Source organism: Sapajus apella, unplaced genomic scaffold (genome assembly GCF_009761245.1).
Source record: "Sapajus apella isolate SASKATOON/1434 unplaced genomic scaffold, GSC_monkey_1.0 scaffold111, whole genome shotgun sequence".
Classification (NCBI taxonomy): domain Eukaryota; kingdom Metazoa; phylum Chordata; class Mammalia; order Primates; family Cebidae; genus Sapajus; species Sapajus apella.
In genome coordinates this window covers 968146-976015 of record NW_022437051.1, presented here as the reverse complement: position 1 = coordinate 976015, position 7870 = coordinate 968146, and the positions used below count along the sequence as shown (strand labels likewise).

Sequence of the window (7870 nt, the reverse complement as noted above, 5' to 3'; positions counted from 1 at the left end):
CAAGGACGGAGAAAAAAAAAAAAAAGACCACATTTTCTGCTAACTGAAATGACATTCAGCAATGCGATAATAGCCATCTTTTTGGTTTTTGTTTTTGTGATCACAGATTGGCAGGGTGGTACCAACCCGTCTAGAGCCGTGATTCTCACCTTGGCAGCACTTTGGTGTTGCCAGGGAGTTTTAAAAAGGTGAAAGTCCTGGGTCCTATTCAGAGGTTCTAGTTTCATTAGTTTGAGCTGAATCCGGGACACAGGGATTTTTAAAAACTCCCAGGGTAGTTATAAAATACAACCTAGAAGAAACCTTAAGAAACTCAATTCCCCAAAGTAACTTTTAGAATTAACTACATAGAAAACCTTGCCTGGATTTTCATCTCATAAATAATACTTAATCTTAATAGTTCTAGACATAGGGACTGGCCATACTTTCTCAAATATGAATTCAGTGTGGGTTCGAGAGTCAGAGTGTGAAAAACACAGGCCTATTTTATATGTGTTACTGGTGAGCTTGCCAGATTTAGCAAATAAAAATAGAGAATGCATAGTTTGATTTGAATTTCAGATAAACGTTGAGTAATTGTTTAGTGTAAGTATGTCACGTGCAATGCTTAGGATATGCTTGTACTAAAAAAATTTATGTGCTGCGTTTCTGAAATTCAAATTTAGCTGGCATCCTACATTTGTCTGGCGGCTGTAATTACAGGACATTCAGAAAATGTTTAGCAATTCCACTTTAATCAAAGCATTTTACTTGACTTGTAACCAATCACCTATGAAACCATTTCATATCATTCTAATCACAGTGAAGTCACACAGAACAAGCAATCTAGCCCTTGTGGCTGAGGCATTTAACCTAATTCACTAAACCTCCTGGCCTACTTTTTCACTTAAAAAAAATCACTTTGTCTAAGATATTTATAGAAGACATCCATTCTAATTTCCTTTACCTCTTAAGTACACAGTTCGTAATTCCTCCAGCAGAGATTTATCGGCTTTCTAATACAGTTCTGGGGTAAAACCCCAGTGCCGAAGGGGTTCACTTCTCCAACACAAGTTGTCTCAACTGTCTTAATGTGTAGGCCAATTTGCTCGACAGCCCCCTAAGGAAGGAACTTGTTGATTTTGGCAGTGTTTACTGTTCCTATGAACAAATTCAACATTTTCCAGACCGGCTGGCTCTTAAAAGTCACTTGAGGGCTGGGGAAACTCTGCCTCTAGGCTGCTGCAGAATGCTCCCCGCTCTGGTCTAGGAAAATCTTTGTGCTGCTCACAGCTGCTGGTGAATAATCCATGGAGTCATGATTATTTAGAATCTGTGCAGAGGCTGTGCAGTTCCTGGAGTTAAGTTATTTTCAATAAGGAGAGTGGGAGAATCTGTCAAATAAAAAGATGGAATGTTCTGGCCTTATTTAATAGTAGTATGGACTTTTCCACAGAGAAAGGAGAAGAGAACGGATTTACATTTTGTTTTCTCCTAGAGGCAAAATGTTTTTGGAAATGTCATTTTACACACCCAGCAATAACATTTAGTGTATCATGCGTTTGCACACTGCTAGCATTCTTAGTATGGTTATGTATTTTTGTTTGGGAAGCCTGAATTGGTGTTGTTATCCTTTTTCATTTGTTAAGATTATCATCTACTCTTCAGTTCCCCAGCCACCCCTCCCTGGCCCTGAGATCAAAACCCATTGAGCATTCTGGGGCAGGCTTCCTAAACATCTCACATGAAGGAGGCTTCCTTTGCAGGCACTAAGTAGAAGCTGACATCACTGTTAATCAAGGCGTTCCAATTTATGTTTTACAGAAGAAAGTGCAATGCATGGGTGTGGTAGGGTTTCCTCACATCTGCCCTTTCATGTCTAAAGATTCTGAGATTTAATTGAATATTCTTGTTCTGTCAGCTGTGAGACTGGAATTTTGCTTATCAAGATTAGCTTGATCTGGAAAATATCATTTACATTTATTTCCCCACGACATATTTTAATGCTATGTCTGGTAAGTTAAAAGCTTTATATTTGTTTAATTAAAATGTTGTTTTCCTCTAAGTAGCAACTTTGTTATCTTCGTTGTTTTAAACCCAAAGGGTTAAGATCTTAGCTTCTCAGCCCTTCCATCTCCTCCTGGCCACACCCCCGTCCCAGAGCTTCCGCTTCCCGTAAGTTTGGGGAAATGTGACTTTGCTGCAGTTGGCTTCTTGTCTCTTCTATTTTCTCTTCCTACATTAAGGGTTTTGTTTGTTTGTTTTTGTTTCTGTTTGTTTGTTTGTTTTAATTTAGAACCCTCTATCAATGCCTGTTACCATTTAGCCTGAGTCTGGGGTTTATTGGGTTTCCATCCCCATTGTGATTCCCATGCTTTCTCTGCAATTCTGTATGGGAATAACTGTATCCTTCCTCTTCCAAGTCTCTGCTTTGTTAGAGTCTTCCTTTCCTTCTTCAGTCCCTCCTGCTTGCCCAGAAGAGCTGCTAACAAAGAAATTTACTGTTCTGATTCCTCTGCTTATTTTTGCCACACCGGCCAGGTCCTGGCACGACTTTGCTCTGTCACCTCAACTGGATTGATTATGGGGTGGGAGTGGGGGTTTGACCGATTCGTAATTCACTACTAGAGGCATTCCAAAGTGTTGGAACCAAACCTCTAACACTTTGATTTAGTGCTTCAGAATGAACTTGAATTTTGGCCAAACGCACCCATTACTTGGCTCAAATGCGCAAACCTGGGGTGCATTTAGCTTTATGTTCCTCCTGTCCCATAAACCCTGGAGTAGAATTCTCCTTGCAGGTGAAAGCCAGAGTTGATTTGCTGTGGGGAGTCAGGGTAGCTCCTTTTCATGGTTTGTAGTAAAGGCCAAAGTTCGGAATGTGAGACAGGGAAGCTGGAGCTTCGTCTCTTCCCTTTGTCTTACACAGATCTCCTCCTTCTACTTTTCTGTTTAAACAAAGCCCATCTTCACTTAAAGTTTTAGATTTGAGTTGTAAAATGATTGCCATTGAAGTTACACAAACATTTGAGTTTGTTCGACAACTATGTTCATTTTTAGAAAGATAGTACAAGAAACACCTTTAAGTTTTGTGTTAATTGGATAATACAGTTGGCCTTCTGTGTTCCTGGGTTCTGCATCTATGGATTGAACCAAACTATGAAAAAAGCTGTTCAGAAAAGGAACTGCATGTGTACTAAACATATACAGACCTTTGTCTTTATTGTCATCGTTCCCTGAACAATGTCGTTTAACAACTATGTAGATAGCATTCACGTTAATCTAGAGATGATTGAATGTATACAGGAGGATGTACATGGGTTATGTGCAATACCATATCATTTTATACCCAGGACTCAACATTTGCAGATTTTCATATCTGCTGATGTCCTGGATCCAATCCTCTACAGTTACTAAGGGACAATCGTACATGCTTTGATATCACACAGCTCACAATGAAAGTAACACTTCCCCTACCACTCAGGTAATTAACCCTCTGGAAAGCTGCCCTGTGTCCTCCTACAGGTACAAAGGAGCTTAGAGTTTAGAATCCATCCTCAAGTACCATAGCACCCCTAACATCGACTATCATTGCAGTGTTTTTTATGATAACATTTTTTGCTCATGGAAGATGTGCCGTGATGACTGTAACTGTCAAAGCGGCCGTCCCAGAGGGCACATGTCACGCCTGCACAGACTCACAGAGTCCAGCTTCTTGCTGGTTCACGTCTGAGGCCACGGCAACTACCTTCTGCCAAGTAAGTCAGCAGGGACATTCTGGCAGCTTGGAAGGGATTTTTATGTGGATGGATATTAGCACCTTCCCAGACACAGTTAAATCAGGCCAGAGACCATATTAGACGCTTTTGCCACATTTTTATTAAATCAAAGCAAACTAGGTCACTGTTTATTCCTTAACATTGTTTTGGTAAAACTTAATCTAAGTCAAAGGTTAAAAGAAAAAGTTTGTCTCCCTCTTCCCACTGGAACTGACTTTGTTCTAACAATAACATTGATTTAGGATGCATCAGGACCACAAGCTGCTTCTTCGTCCAACCTAAAATAATCCTGAGCTGATTTTGCAATTTGTTTCCAGAACAGGTTGTATAAGAGCCATGGATTTCTATGGAGAGATTCAGCTTCTCTATGTAAATGCTTTGGCTCATATGTAGAAGTCAGCAATTGTCTTTGGAACAAGTCATCTACACAACCCGGCCCAATGTGGAAACAGGTCAGATAAGAAAAACAAGCTAAAATGTTGCTTCCACTGTGAAAAACATGTATTTCTGATTCCAGTAGAAAGAGACCTTTATACAGGATATGCACTGTGCGTAAAAGATTGAAACTGTGCAAGCTACTAGTAGACATTGTGGCTTCGAGAACTTTGTTTGTTGGTCAATGCAGGAGTACAAAACTGATGATGGGGCATCATTTGTAAATGTTGGCTATGTAAATGTTAGACGTGAAGCTGGAGTTGCGACAGAAAGAAAGTGAGGCCTGGCATGAAGAAGTTTATTCTGCCCGTGGGTCACAGAGAGGCAGCCACTGCATGCCAGGCAGGCCCACAGGGCACTGAGCTTCGGTCAGTGTCAGAAGACAGGAGCAAGGGCACAGCATACCCAGACCCTTTATTGGGATTTCCATGGAAAAGGTAAGGCCAGGCAAGGAAAAGGGATTCCAACTGACTCATTTAAATAGTGCTAGGGTTTTGCCTAGAGGGGCAATCTTTAGTTGCCTTGTACCAGGCTGTAATCTGGGTGGATTCAAGGCAGGGAATACATTATTGGCATTGTGTGTGAGAGTTAGATAAGGGGTTGGTGGGATCTACACACTCAGGGCTGGCGGGTTTGTGTATGACGGACATGCTCCCAGCCCAGATGTCTGCTCTAAGAAAGGGTTAGCCCTGGGAGAGGCAATCTTCCTCCTGCCAGGAAGGCTTTTAAGATGTCAAGGTATCGCAAAATACAGAAAACAAAACACATGATTAATGCGGCATCTCTAGTAACTTTCACGGTATTTCCAGCACTACAAATGCTAGAATACTTCATCTTTATATTTCACAATCACAAGCCGTGTGGAACAAGGGCATGACATTCTGACTGCAGGAGAAAGAAAAGGTCATCTTTTAAAACATTTCTTCGTAAGGTAGGAGGGTCTAGGGTCCTAAGCACCCATGAGGGTGAGGAATCAAGTTCATGAAGACACTGCACACTGCTGTATCGCCTGATCAACTTAAAATATTACCAGTAATTTTAAAGCCTCCCTGTGTTCCCATCCTTAAAAATATCCTTATCCGTACTCCCAGAGAAAACTGACTGCTGTATTTATCTTTCCTTGGTTGTTAAAAAATATATTACCTAGTATGATTGAATCCTTAAATAATGTGTGATTTAGCTTTGCATATTTTTGAACTTTATAGAAAATGAACTGCATAATATGTGTTCTTTGCCCATGTGCTTTTTTCTCCTTCTGCATCCTGTCTTGGGACTCACTCGTGTTGATGGACCTAGCTGTTGATCATTTTCAATGGGCTCTGGTATTTCACTGTAAAATATATCAAACTTGGTTATATGAAAATTTTTGTTCATTTCCTTGTGTACATGCTTATGGGGAGGAACTTTCAGAATGTAATCCTTAGATTTAAAGTTAGATACATCTCAAGCATTGTTTGATAATGCCAAAAGACATTCCAAATTACTTTTCATAGGTTCAGCAGGACTTGGTATTATCAGACTTCCTGATTTTTAATAATTTGGTGGGGAGGAAAACGGTGTCCCCCTGTGGTTTTAGTGAGCATGCTTTTTATTACTTGTGAGTTCTGGCCAACCACGTTTCCTGTTCTGTCACATACCTGCTTCTATCATTTGTTACTCTTGTAATTTATAGGAATTCTTTATACTTACGGTCAGTAATTCTTTGTCAGTAACAGGCACTGCAATTATCTTCTTTCTGTTCATGGCTTTCCTTTTCTGCTTTATTAATGTCATCTTTGAGCAACAGATTTTAACGTGGTTCAATGTATTAAAGTTTTCTCTTATGATTTGTGCTTTTTCCTTTGCATTTAAGAAATGTTTGTCTGTCATGAAATAACAAACAAGTACGTTTTCTTCTCTAATAATTTGACTTTCATAGTAAGCCTTCACCCATCCAGAACAAATTTTGGTGTGTTCAGTGATTTTTGTGAATGTCGTTTTCATTTGGATGGGCACATGCCCCAGAACTGTTTATTCAATAATTCATTTCTTCCCCACTGACTTATAATACCACGGCTGTCCCATATCACCAATTTTTATATGTATGGATTTGTTTTTCACATCTCTATTCATTTCAACTTGTCATTTGTCTACCTGTAGGCTGATGTTATATGAATTACTATAGCTTAATAGTAATTCTTGATATCTAATATGAATGATATTGCTAACCTTCTTCCCACCCTTTTAATTTATTTATTTTGAAATAGAGTCTCGCTTTTGTCTTCCAGGCTGGAGTGCGATCGTGCCATCTCTGTTCATCACAACCTCTGCCTCCCAGGTTCCAGCAGTTCTCCTGCCTCAGCCTCCTGAGTAGCTGGGATTACAGGCACGCACCACTATGCCTGACCAATTTTTTTTTGTATTTTTAGTAGAGACAAGTTTTCGCCATGTTGGCCTGGCTGGTCTCGAACTCCTGACCTCAGGTGGCCTGCTCACCTGGGCTTCCCAAAGTGCTGGGACTACAGGCGTGAGCCGCCGCACCCAGGCTCCGTTTTTCTTACTCTTCTTTTTCTTCTTACAGTTTCTCCTCCTCCTCACGCTTCTCCTCCTCCCTCCTCTTCCTCCTCTTTCTGCTGATTCTCTTCTCTTTTTTGGTTGTCTTGGCTCTTTTTTTTTTTTCATATGTTTCCTAGAATCAGTATGTATATATTAATTAAATTAATTTTTATTTCAATAGATGTTTGAGGAACACGTGGTGTTTGGTTACATGAATAAGTTCTTCAGTGGTGATTTCTGAGCAGTGTACACTGTACCCAACGTGTAGTCTCGCATCCCTCACTCCTCTCCCATCCTTTCCCCTGACTCCTCGAAGTCCGTTGTGTCATTCTTATGCTTTTGCGTTCTTAAAGTTTAGCTCCCACTTTCAAGTGAGAACACACAGTGTTTGGCTTCCTATTCCTGAGTTACTTGACTTAGAATAATGGTCTCCAATCCCATCAAAGTTGCTGCTAATGCCATTATTTTGTTCCCTTTATGGCTGAGTAGTATTCCACAGTGTATATATATATATATATATACACACACACACACACACCACGTTTTCTTTATTCGCTTGTTAATTGATGGGCATTTGGGCTGGTTTCATATTTTCGCAATGGCGAATTGTGCTGCTATAAGCGTGCCTGTGCAAGTATCCTCTTCGTATAAGGACTTCTTTTCCTCGGGGTAGATACCCAGGAGTGGAATTGCTGGATCAAATGGTAGACCCACTTTTATAATAGTTCTTTAAGGAATGTTACCACACTGTTTTTCATAGGGTTGTTCTAGTTTACAGTCCTACCAATGGTGTGAAAATGTTCCCTTTCACAACCATGCAACGTTATTATTATTATTATTTTTCATTATGGTCATTTGCATTATGGCATCATATTGTGGTTTTAATTTGCATTTCCCTGATCATTAGTGATATTGAGCATTTTTTTCATATGTTTTTTGGCCATCTGTGTATCTTCTTTTGAGAATTGTCTATTCATGTCTTTAGCCCACGTTTTGATGAGATTGCTTTTTTTTTTCCCATTGATTTATTTTATTGCATTTTAGGTTTTGGGGTACATGTGAAGAACATGCAAAATTGTTGCATAGGTACACATGTGGCAGTGTGATTTGCTGCCTTCCTCCCCATCACCTACATCTGGCAT

The 7870-nt window shown here is 40.0% G+C and overlaps 1 long non-coding RNA gene across 1 annotated transcript in view; it reads left to right on the top strand.

The window, feature by feature from the left end:
• The first annotated feature begins 1603 nt into the window (after positions 1-1603).
• LOC116537499 overlaps positions 1604-7870 on the top strand; it is a 33886-nt gene continuing 27619 nt past the window's right edge. Inside the window, exon 1 of the long non-coding RNA XR_004263153.1 lies at positions 1604-1994. This is a non-coding gene — a long non-coding RNA (uncharacterized LOC116537499). The remainder of the gene's footprint in view (positions 1995-7870) is intronic.